General features: G+C 39.6%; 1 protein-coding gene and 1 pseudogene across 3 annotated transcripts in view; both read right to left on the bottom strand.

The window, feature by feature from the left end:
* The window catches only part of MICU2 (mitochondrial calcium uptake 2), a 187,775-nt gene that overhangs the window by 84,428 nt on the left and 90,202 nt on the right, over positions 1-13,145 (bottom strand). The window lies entirely within an intron of this gene.
* Positions 10,216-12,144, bottom strand: LOC123240606 (annotated as a pseudogene).

The following is a 13,145-nucleotide window of genomic DNA, read 5'->3' as shown; positions in this document are numbered from 1 at the left end:
GTTAAGTGAACACAGAATAGTATACTTTTCAGATCTCTGGGAAAGGAAAGACTTTAAAACCAAGCAAGAGTTAGAGAAAATCACAAAATGTAAATTAAATGGTTTTGATTATATTAAACTAAAAAGCTTTTGTACAAACAAAAACAATGTAGTCAAAATCAGAAGGGAAACAACAAATTGGGAAAAAATCTTTATAACGAAAAACTCTGACAGAAGTCTAATTACTCAAATATACAAGGAGTTAAATCAATTGTATAAAAAAATCAAGCCATTCCCCAATTGATAAATGGGCAAGAGACATGAATAGGCAATTTTCAGGTAAAGAAATCAAAAGTATCAATAAGCACATGAGAAAGTGTTCTAAATCTCTAATAATTAGAGAAATGTAAATCAAAACAACTCTGAGGTATCACCTCACACCTAGCAGATTGGCTAAAATGAAAGAAGGGGAGAGTAATGAATGTTGGAGGGGATGTGGCAAAATTGAGACATTGATGCATTGCTGGTGGAGTTGTGAAATGATCCACCATTCTGGCTGGCAATTTGGAATCATGCTCAAAGGGCTATAAAAAATGCCTGCCCTTTGATCCAGCCATACCATTGTTGGGTTTGTACCCCAAAGAGATCATAAATAAATAGACTTGTATGAAAATATTTATAGTTGAGCTTTTTGTGGTGGCAAAAAACTGGAAAAGGAGGGTATATCCTTCAATTGGGGAATGGCTGAACAAATTGTGGTATATGCTGGTGATGGAATACTATTGTGCTAAAAGGAATAATAAACTAGAGAAGTTCCAGGTGAACTGGAAAGACCTCCAGGAACTGATGCAGAGTGAAAGGAGCAGAGCCAGAAGAACATTGTACACAGAGACTGATATACTATGGTAAAATTGAATGCAATGGACTTCTGTACCAGCAGCAATGCAATGACACAGAACGATTCTGAGGGATTTATGGTAAAGAATGCTACCCACATTCAGAGGAAGGACTGCAGGAGAGGAAATATAGAAGAAAAACAACTGCTTGTACGCATGGGTTGGGGTGGACATGATTGGGGATGTAGACTCGAAACTACCACACCAATGCAACTAATCAACAATTTGGAAATAGGTCTTGATCAAGGACACATGACAAAATCAGTGGAAATGTGTGTTGGGCATGGGTAGGGGGTTGCGGGGGGTGAAGGGGAAAGTAGGAGCATGAATCATGTAACCATGTTAAAAATGAATATTAATAAATGTTTAAATTTTTTAAAAAATCTTATTTTCTTTGTGAAAGAATTTCTGAATTGGTTTACTGAGAAAATGGGGATCCTTTATTCTATTACAAATACTCCTTGACCAAGGGAGAAGGATTTACAAATTTGTTTATAGTACAGCTGTGATTTATGTGATGATTTGTGTTTATGAAAATTATTATATTAAATCTGGAATAGTATACCTTGAAATTACATCTTGAGCCAACTTAGTGGAATTTCAGAATGTAATTATATTTTTTAATTTCTAGTGACCGATTTTTACTTAATGATGACATTAAACTTGTGAAGAAAAAAGAAAAGGATGTTGAATGAATTTTTTTGGAAGGCCTGGTAAACTTTTATTACTAACTTATTGAAACAACATGAGGATAGTAATAACTATCTAGCTTTAAAGTATGATTAATGAGACTGATATTTCAGGTGAAATCTCATGGAACTGTATATTGTTCTGAGTTTTGAATTTAGGTATAACTGTCTGATCTATTAAGTCAGCAATCTACCACTTGAGGGAAATGCCACTAGATCAGGGGTCGGCAACGTATGGCTCTTTCTGTAGGAGCCATAAAGTCAATTTCTTTCAGGCGCTGTTACAGAAGTGCGCACTGTTACAGGAGCGCGCACTGTGAGCACTGTACAGCTCTCACGAAATTACATTTTAAAAAATGTGGCGTTTATGGCTCTCATGGCCAAAAAGGTTGCCGACCTCTGCACTAGATGCTCAAGGGAGTCTAGCCTCAAAACTACTATAGATGAATGTCTGTGACTTGTGTAAAATGGATGTTGACTTGAGAGAGGGTTTCCACATTGACCTCCCTCTTTCTCTCGTTCATTCTACCTTGTTTCAGGATCTTCTTTTTACAATTGGCTGAGCCAGCTAAGGAATCTGAATCCAACTTAATAACAATCAAGCAGCCATATACTTAGTCCTTGTGAGGGTCTCTGGGGTAGCCATTTTTGAAGTTTGAGTTTTCATACAGTACCACCAGAGGGCCAAATTACAGTAAAGCTAAAAAGTCTGAAAAGAAACATTAAACTGTGGATGTATCAGAGGGAAGGGCCATATTCATACTATGTAGCTGCACAATTTTACTATATAGCTTTTGAAGTTGGGTTTATACCTTATGGGCAATTACAATACCTCAATATCTTTTGGAATTTTTAAGGCTATATGATTCTTACCAGTGGCTCAAAATAAACTTAGAGGAATTTTTTGCTTTTGTACCCACAGTAGGAGCTGTAATAATATTGTTGTTACAGTTATGTTGGTTCCTAAAGATTTTTGGGCAGAGTGATGATAATATATCATTGGTTACGGCACTGAGAAAGGAAATTGAACAATTGATAGAAATTAACAAATAACTGAAAGAGGGGAAAGATACTGGGGTACAGAACCTAATGCATGTAGCAGTGGTGGAAGGGGCGAACCATTTGGAAGACAAGGCAAATGCAAAGCAGGAAAAGACACAAGGGGCTGAAGCTGCTATCTCAATTCTACCAATATGTGACAGGGCAGCAATTCAGCCAGACTCAGAGGTGCTTCACGTGAAGAGTCACAAACCTTTCACTACTTGGGACCCCGAAATCCTAAAGAAATGGATGTCGGCTTTTTTCAAAGACCCGTTCAAAGTGATCAAAGAATTTAAATGTGCTGTGCACTTGTTTGATTCTTCCTTTAAAGACATTGAGATTCTTCTTTCTGAGCTCTTTACACCCAGTGAGAAGACTCAGTTCGTCCAGGAAGCCAGGAACAACCCAAATTTGGCCTCTTGGCCACAAGAATTTGAAGACCATGAATTATCCTTACATGGGAACATGGCTTTCTTAAGGAGGTGCAGAGAAGATTTAATTGAAGCCATGAAGCTCCATGCCAAGCGCCAGACTGCTGGGGACATTTTGAGAAACTGAGGCAAAAGGCGGGAGAGCATCCAAGTACATATCTTGATAGGCTTGTAGAAGCTGGGGAAAATATCCTTGGGTTCCAAGATATGACAGAAAATAACTTACAGCATATAAGGAGGCAATTTATCAAGGGTAGCACTCTCCCCATAAAGATCTATTTTAACTTGCATTGCCCAGGATGGGAAACATTAGCATTAGAGGAACTGAGAAAGACTACTTCCTATATACATGAATCACATGATAGAGAACTGAAAGCTAATAAGGACACAGACAAAGAGAAAGATGATATTATTGCAGACTTGAAAAATCAGCTAAAGGAAGCAAAAATGACACTGAAGCAAAAAGAGATAGAAATCTGGCTTTGGAAACCCAAAATATGAGAAACCAGGGCCAACAAAGACAAACAAGCAACACCAAAAGATGTTTCCTTTGTAACAGATTTGGGCATACAGTGAAGCATTGCTATTTCAAGTCTCAGATAAATTTTAACAACAGAAACAGTATCAGCAGAAAGGGACCTAAACAAACTCGAGATACAATTACAATAACAATAATAGCAATAATAATTATAATAACAAAGCAAAATGCTGTGATCATAATTGTGGAAGTTCTAATAACACTGAAAGACTGAAAACAATGGAAAATATATTTCTCAGGGAGCCAGGCCACGTTATTCTGAGATAACATCACAAAATCAGTCAAACTTTATGAATTGAGGAAGCAGTGCTAACGCTAGAAACAAAAGAGAAGTGGTATAGAAGTGAAAATGGTGGAGAAAACAAAAAAGAGAAACTGGGAGATGTATTAATGTATAAAGGGGATGGCGAAGCAAAGTATAGCTTTGGGGAAAAGTCAGAAGAAAAGATCCAAATGGATAAGGATGTTTTGGAGATTAAAAATAGGATCTATGGGATAAAAGACAGTTGATTCAAAACCTAATCAGCAAAATATACTTGCACTTACACAAGACTGTGATGCAAACATAATGAAAACAGCACTGAACAATCATAATGGAATTGCAATAGGCAAAGCATAGAAACATCAAATTCAAACATACAATCTTCAGCATTACATGATAAGCCTGTTCCAGATACACAATAACATAATATACCAACAGAAGTTAAACAAGGAGATGAACTAATGATAAAGCTACATACAAAGATAGAAGAGATAAGCTTACCTGGGTATTCTGAGCAGTGTCAAACACAGAAAAACACTGACAGGAAAGGAAGACTTATACAGACCAGACCATTGGGAAGGAAAGAGCATTATCCTTGAGCCCTGACACAAGCCAACATCCAACAAAACTGGCTACTGAAAGTAAAAACACAGAGAAAATCTGCTTTGATAAAAAAAGGAGGTTTAAAACTGGATCCCTCAGTGAAAGAGTTTCAGCTAAAACTAGTCTTGGGAAAAGTCTTGAGTCAAAAGCTTCCAAACCTCCAAGCTTGTGTTACTTCAGGCATGCCTCCACCTGAAGAAAACTTTCAATGCTTAAAGGATAATCAAATAGAGGGACTCAATAAAAAGCATGCAGACAAAGGAATGGAGGGAAACAAAACACAGATAGTAGGAATAGACACAGAGTACAAACTCAATACAACAGCTCTGTTGCCTATGAATCATAACATCACGTTTCCTCCTACTTGCCTGGAGTTTTTAAGTCTTGCACAAGGATCATGCATGAATTCACAGCGACATTGGGATATAATGGATATGCAACAATATATTCCCAATCCAGAAATGGGATTTCCTCTAATGCAAGTTTTTCCTGAATCTAACCCTGCAGAGACTAAGCAAAGCATATCCAGGAAGACTCAAAGCTCTTTACCTTACTCATAGTCATTAACAAATGAGATACAACATAGCATCATGTCTATAGAAATTGCACAGAACAAGAAATCAATAAAAGACACGACGAGAAAATTAAAGCAAAGCCAAGAGAAAATTAAGCAACCAATGGGATAATAACAAACAGAAACAATGTAGGGGAAGTAAATGTATTACAAGATCATAATTCATTAGAACCTAAAGGTCCAAAGCTAGAGCAAACAGAAGCCAGTCTACATCACGGGTGGGACATGGGATGTATTAACATAGAAGCTCCACTTATAGCTGTCAATAAAAATACAGAGAACAAAGAATCACTTGTGATTATCAAAACTGGGAAAGAAATCTATCCTGCTTATAATAGAGACAGGTGCCACTCAGTCTGTTCTCAAATCATCTCCAGAGAAGAGCACGACAGAGTCTGTACAAGTGAAGGGAGCAACGGGGCAAGTACAGAGGGTACCAAAACTAAAATGATGGTAAAGATAGGCCCATTCAACACAGACCATACTTTTCTGCTGATTCCTGAATGTTCCTCAAATCTTTTGGGGTGCGATTTTTTTGTGCAAGATCAGGGCAACTATACAATGTGACCAGTCAGGACAAATCTTCCTACATCTGCCAAAACAATCTCTCAAGCATCATCAATTGCTATTCCTGGAGCAATTGGATGATAATGAGAATGAACCTAACAAAGGAACTATTTTTGAAATTCCCAAAGATATTCCTGATGAAGTGTGGGCAAAACATTCCACAGATGTAGGGATCTTAAAATCAGCAACTCCTATGAAGACAGAAGTTAAAGAGGGCACTCCTCCAAAGATACCACAGTACAGGCTAAGCAAAGAAGCCATAGAGGGTATAAAACCAATAATAAAAAGCCTGTTGGAGTAAAACATACTGGTGCCAACCATCTCTGAGTATAATACTCCTATAATGCCCATCAAGAAAGCCAAGAGAGATGCACAAGGCAACATACAGTGGAAATTTGTATAGGATTTGAGGGCAGTAAATAACTTTGTGAAGAAATGCCATGCAGTAGTCCCAAGCCCTGCTGCTATAGTATCAGAGATTCCCAGTAATGCAGCTTTGTTCACAGTCATTGACCTCTACAATGCATATTTTATACCCTTTGACCAAGGCAGCCAAAAGATCTTTGCCTTCACATGGGAAAATTCCCAGATCACACAGACGCATTTACACCAGGGTTTCTTGGAATTGGCTTCCATCTTCTGCCAAATCCTAAAAAGGGTCCTTAAATCTATAAAATTGAAAGAGGGCAAGCTAGTGCATTATGTGGATGACATATTGTTGATGTCTCCAAATGCCCAAGTGTGCCAGAAAGATAGTAAATTCCTTTTGCAAGAATTTTTCAAAAGAGGGCACAAGGTATTAAATGCCAAATTACAATTGGTAATGCCAAGATTAGAATACCTAGGGTTCATCTTGGAGAAAAGGCACAAGAAAAATTTCTAAGAGAGGGTGTCAGACATTCAAAAGCTGTGTATACCAACGACTAAAGAACAGTTCTTTGCAATCCTGGGAGTGATGGGTCTTGCAGACAATGAATTCCTGGGTACAGTCTAATATCTAAACCACTTAACCAGGAAGACAGTCTAAGAGCCTCTGAAACTCACAAAGGAACATCAGAATGCATTAGAAAAGCTGAAGACAGCTATTGTAACTGCACCAGTCCTAGGAATCCCAAACCATTGCCAACTGTTCCATCTTTTTGTCCATGAAGACAAAGGAATAGCATCTGCAGTCTTAATGAAGACTCTGGGAAATCAATGGAGACCCAGAGCATACTATAGCTCTCAATTAGATGCTGTGGCAAGAGGGATGACACCTTTTCTAAGAGCCATAGCTGCTACAGCCCTGATGATTAAGAAATCATCTGAATTGGTTTTGGGATGCAGGTTCAGGGTATATTCACTACACCAAATAGAAACTATCCTGAAGAACAGTCATCTCCAAGCCTTCACATCTCAAAGGCTATCCCAGTATGAGATTGTGTTATTTGGCAATGAAAACATAACCTTTCATCATTGTAAAGAAATCCATCCAGCTACCATGATTCTAGATCTTCCCATGGAAGGGGAACCAATACATAATTGCAAGGACACCCTAGAAATAGTGCAGAAAACTAGGGTAGATTTAAATGACATTCCTCTAGAAAATGCAGACTTAAATCTTTTTACTGATGGTTCTTCCTACGTGGTTGATGGAGAAAGATTCACAAGAACAGCTGTAGTAACACAAACAAGTATACTTTGGTATGCATCCTTGCCAAAAACAATGAGAATACAGGGAGCAGAAATCTTAAATCTCATGGGAGCTCTTCAAATTGGCAAAGACAAAAGGAAAAACGTGTATACAGATTCCCTGTATGTTTTTAATGTAATACATGCCACAGGGCAGATATGGAAATACAGAGGATTCATAACATCTGGAAGAAAGCAAATTGCTTTGGGGACATAATTCTGCAACTTCTGGAAGCAGTCCAATTGCCTAGAGAAGTCTCAGTGATGCATTGCTGAAGTCACAAGCTGGGGAAGATAGCATAGCTTTATGGAACTATAGAGCTGATATCACAGCAAAATTTGGAGCTAGATTTGGACCCAACCATGTTTTAAGTTTTAACTTGGTGGATGAAGAAAATTTAAAACAAGACTTAGTTTTAAATCCATGAGAAGTCCAGCACTAGAAAGAACATCTAGGGGCCAAACTAGTGAAGAGAATATGGTTCTCTGAGCAAGGCAAGCCTATCTTGCCAAGAGTTCTATGGTACCCAGTGTGTAATACCATTCATGAGAAAGGGCATTATGGAACTCAAGTCATAATTGATTCTATGAGGTGTTTCTGTTTGGCAAAAGGCATCTCAACTTATGCTATTAGAGTGTGTCAAAAGTGTAAAATCTGTATGAAGTTTAATCAGGGTGTAACCAGAGTCAAGGGGCTAGGAGGCAGGCCATTGGCTTACACTCTGTTTGAATGCTTACAGAGAGACTATATTACCATGCCAAAGGACAGAGGATTCATATATGCACTTGTCATTATAGATTGTTTGAGGAGATTGCCAGAAGTGTTCCTAGCCAAGGCAAACAATGATGCTTTTGTGATAAAAGTCCTTTTGAAAGAGATCATCCCAAGATTTTCTATTCCCTCCAAAAATGAATCAGATAAAAGAACTCACTTCATGAATAAGATGTTGTAAGACATTTATAAAGATTTGGAGGTAAAAGAGGATTATCACACTGTTTACCATCCAGAGAGAGTTTGGGACAAGTGGAGAGATTCAACAGGTTGATTAAGACACTTATTGGAAAGGTCTGTGCAGAAAGTCATCTAAAACAGACAGATGCTTTACCAATAGTGCTATTTTACTTGAGAAGCCAACCTAGTGGGGATACACATTTATCCCCATTTGAACTTTTATATGGACATCCTCTATGGCATGGGACAGGGACACCTCAAAAGACTGCTTATCTATTTATGTTAGAAGCTGAGTGCTAATTATACAACTACATCAAAGCTCTGCAAACAAGGCTCAAAGAATTACATGGTCTTGGCTGGATACAACAATGGATCCCATTAGATTATGATCTACACAATTTGAAGAAACCAGGGGACATGGTGTACATAAGGAATTTTACCAGGAACTCCATAACTGACCCTAAATAGCAAGGACCTTATCAAATTTTGTTAACAACTCCTACAAGTATAAAAGTGCAAGACAGATATTCTTGGTTCCACATATCTCATGTAAAACCAGTAAAGAGACACATAAATGAAGAACACCCAGAGACAGAAACAGAACTAGATCAGGATAGACAGATTGCAGAGATTGCTGAAGATTAAAGTACAAAGAATCATTTGCAAACATAAGATCAGTGCAAAATACAAAATAATCATACAATACAACCCATAAAAACACAATCACAACAGTTTCTTTATAACACAGTACAGAATGCCATCAACAAGGGGACAACAGTCAAGTATGTACCAGAACAGATGAAGGCGAGAAGAAAAGAAAAATCAACAAAAGCTGCAAGATCATCAGCAGGAGATTTGCAAAGAAAATGGACACTGGAAAGAACTCTACCTACAGGCTTCCCTGGTTGCCTTTAAGTCTCAAAATCTTATCTTCTACAGAAAATCTTTCTTAACTCCTCTTAATTCTAGTGTCTCCCCTCTTTAATTATTTCCTATTTAACCTGTATATACCTTGTTTGTATTGTTATGCAGGGTGGTATGGTGCTTCTGTTGGATGGGCCTGATGAAGGTGGCCCAAGATCCTTAGATGGTACATGGATCTAAGCTGAGTGAGGAATGGGATGCCTGAATGGCCATCAATGTGTGCTGGTAATCACCAGGGCTTATAAATGTTCAGCCCAGCTAAACACTTGACCCCACAAACAGTGCCCAAGCCAAAGTGAATAGGTGAGAAGCTGTATATTGATCCACAAAGCTCCTTTGGTTAATTGGCTTAGGGTTGGATTAATGGATAAGGTTTATAATAAGGATAGTAATTGATAAGGTTGGATTAACGTGGCTGACTGCGATTTACTCAACTATTCCCTTTCCCCTTAGAGGTATCTATTAGGTTGTCCTTTAGAATGACACCAGTTCTCCTCCTCCTCCTCCTTCTTCCTTACCTTCTGTCTTGGAGTCATTACTGTGTATTGGCTCCAAGGCAGAAGAGTGGTAAGGGTAGGCAATGGGGATCAAGTGACTTGCCCAGGGTCACAAAGCTGGAAAGTGTCTGAGGCTAGATTTGAACCTAGGACCTCCCGTCTCTAGGACTGGCTCTCAATCCACTGAGCTATCCAGCTGCCCCTGATCTTCTTCTTCTTCTTCTTGATAGATGTTTGATGTATATCTCTCAGCCCTACTCAGCAACAATTGAATTGATTACTTGAGGCAATAAGTTACAGATGCTGGAGTTCAGGTCTATAGGCCTACCCACCCTGACCACCAGGGACCCTTCTCAAGAATGAGATCCTTCTCAAGACTGAGACCCTGGAGGGCTCAGCCCCTGGGTTTTTATAGCGGTGGTAGCAACTGTCTTTTGCCCTTGGCTCATGCCAACTGGGTAAATTCTAAATTCTATAACTGAGAGTCTGTCACTCAAGTTGGTCTCCATCTTCTTCCCAGAAGTTGCCTATTATAGTATGTATTTATTTGTTGTCTCCCCCTTTAGACTGTGAACTTTTTGAGGGCAGGGACTGTCTTTTGCTTCTTTTTGCATTTACAGTGCCTAACACATAGGAGTCACTTAATAAATTTTCATTATTGTTTTACTTCCTCCTTCTACTCTCTGGACTTGTTTAAGATTCACTTAAACTCTTAAATACTTAGATTCTTTTTATCCACTAGTGGATAAATGATCTCCAATGACAGATTTCTACTAGGTGGAATTTCTTTGAACACACCACCATACCCCTTACAAACCTACCCACACCAGTCTAACCCAGAACTTTTTTTTTCTTTTTTTCTTTTTCTTTTCACTGGGCTACTGAATACTTTTATTCTGCACATAAAATCCACTAAGGATCTGGCCTGCAATGACGAGTACATGGCTCCACACATGACCACAAAGGGCTGGGGGTGTCACGGAGTGAGGGCCTCCAAGAGTGCTGGGGAATCAGGTACTGATAGGACAGTTCTAACATAGCAGGGAGAACATCAGGAGAGGGGAGGGGGGGCACTAAGCAGCACAGGCCCTGGTCTGGTGCTCAGGGCAGACGTCTGTTTGGGTGATTGGTGCCTGCTAGCTCTGGGCCTTCCTAGGCACATAGCAGCCTACTGCACCTTAGGATTTCTGAAGTTTCTTCCAGCAAACTTAGCCTTCTTGCCCAGCTCTTCCTCAATTCTGAGACTCTGATTATACTTGGCCAGATGCTCAGATCAGTAGGGGGCACTGGTCTTGATCTGTCTGGTGTACAGACCCACCACTAGGTCTGCAATGAAGGTATCCTCAGTCTCCCCAGAAGTATGGGAAACCATGACTCCCCACCCATTGGACTGGGCCACCTTGCACACCTGGAGAGATTCAGTCACCAGGTGCCAATCTGGTTCACTTTGGGCAGAAGGCAGTTGCAGGCTTTGACATCCACAGCCTTTTCAATGCGCTTGGGATTGGTCACAATGAGGTCATCCCCCACCACCTGGAAACCTGCAGTAGCAGTGAAATTTGTCCAAGTTTCCCAGTCATCCTGGTCAAAGGGGTCTTCGATGGACACCATTGGATAACCCTTGATGAAGCCCTTATAGAGGTCCCCAAGAGCCTCAGAGGAGATGTTTCTGCTGGGGTCATCGGGGGACTTAAAAGTCCAAGTCATATTTCCCAGATCAGTAGAATTCTAAAGCAGCAACATCCGTGCCAATGACTACCTTATCAGTATAGCCAACTTTACTAATAGCAGCTATTAGCAACTCCAGAGCTTCTTTATTCTCCAGGATGTTAGGAGCTAAGCCACCTTCATCTCCTACATTGGTGGCATCCTGTCCATATTTCTGCTTAATCACATTCTTCAGGTTGTGGTAGACCTCAGCTCCTATGCACATGGCTCCTTGAAGCTTGCTGCCCCAACAGGGAGGATCGTGAACTCCTGCACGGCCAGCTTGTTACCAGCATGGGAGCACCGTTGATCACACTGAAGGCTGGAACTGGCAAGACAACTTCTTCATTGCCTGCAAGGTCAGCAATGTGGTGGTTCAGGGAGACACATTTCTCTGCAGCCCCAACCTTACAAACAGCTAGAGATACTTCCAGGATGGCAATGGCACCAAATTGTCAATCTTCTCCTGCTCCACAACATTCAGTTTCTAGCTAATCAGGCATGGGGCATTGATTGTGCTCAGCTACATTTGAGACACCTTTCCCCATGTAGGGGGTTTTATCATTGTCTTGGAGCTTCAGGGCTTCATGGACACCAGTAGATACACCACTGGGTACAGCAGCTCAGAAGAGACCTTTTGAAGTGTAGAGATCAACTTCAATGGTGGGATTTCCCTGAGAGTCGAAGATCTCTTTTGCGTGCATCTTGAGAATAGACATCTTGAAGTTCTGAATATGGTTTCCACCGACAAACTGAGAGAAGAGAGGCTGAGGGGCTAACTCAGAACCTTTAGAGAAATGATCTTGATTTTTTTTAAACCCTTACCTTCCATCTTAGAATCAACACTATATATTGGTTCAAGGGCAAAAGAGCGGTAAGGACTAGGCAATGGGGGTTAAATGACCTCCCCAGGGTCACACAGCTAAGAAGTGTCTGAGGTCAGGTTTGAACCCAGGACCTCCTGTCTCTGGGCCTGGCTCTCAATCCACTGAGCCACCCAGCTGTCCCTTTGATTTTTAAATTTTTTTCTCGATAATTATATTTAATCTACCTTTCCTATCTTCTCTTGAGTAGTTTTTATAAGTTGAATATTTGGTTCACCTAGTTTTTAAAAATTATTTTTGCAGTAAAAAACATGACTCTTTTGCCAAAGAGACTGTTATTAGAATTATTTTTTTCATTTTCATTTTGAATATTTTCCCATAGTTACAAGTTTCATGTTCTTTCCCTCTCCCCCAACACCCCTCTCCTCCCTGTAGCTGATGCACAATTCCACTGGATTTTATATGTATCATTAAGACATAATTTCATATTATTGATAGTTGGACTAGAGTTATCGTTTAGTGTCAACATCCCCAATAATATCCCTGTCAGCCCATGTGTTCAAGCAGTTGTTTTTCTTCTGTGTTTCTACTCCCAGAGTTCTTCCTCTAAATGTGGCTAGTTTTCTTTCTCATAAGTCCCTCAGCTGTTATTAGAATTCTAATTCATTATTAAGCTCAGCTTTGAAAGATCATATTTTGGGGTGCACCTTGAGTATCTTTATTTTTTGGAATATTTTATTCCATTTTTATCACTTATTTCTCATAGCTGCACAATAATCCTGAAATGTTTCTTTCATAACTAAAGACTTTTCTCTTATTTACTAATAAGATATTTTGTCTGGGTTGGCATTATGGCACATATCTGAAGCCCTTGTTGCTGGGGATGCTGAAAGGCCAGGAGATCACTTGATGATGAGATCACAGGAATGATAAGCTACAGTAGGGTTAATGCTGATTTCGGTTTCACATAAAGCCTGATAGCAATATGGT

This window comes from Gracilinanus agilis, chromosome 3, assembly GCF_016433145.1.
Source record: "Gracilinanus agilis isolate LMUSP501 chromosome 3, AgileGrace, whole genome shotgun sequence".
In the NCBI taxonomy this organism is placed as follows: Eukaryota; Metazoa; Chordata; class Mammalia; order Didelphimorphia; family Didelphidae; genus Gracilinanus; species Gracilinanus agilis.
Note: the sequence above shows the minus strand (reverse complement) of the source record. Positions and strands in the feature narration are given on the sequence as shown.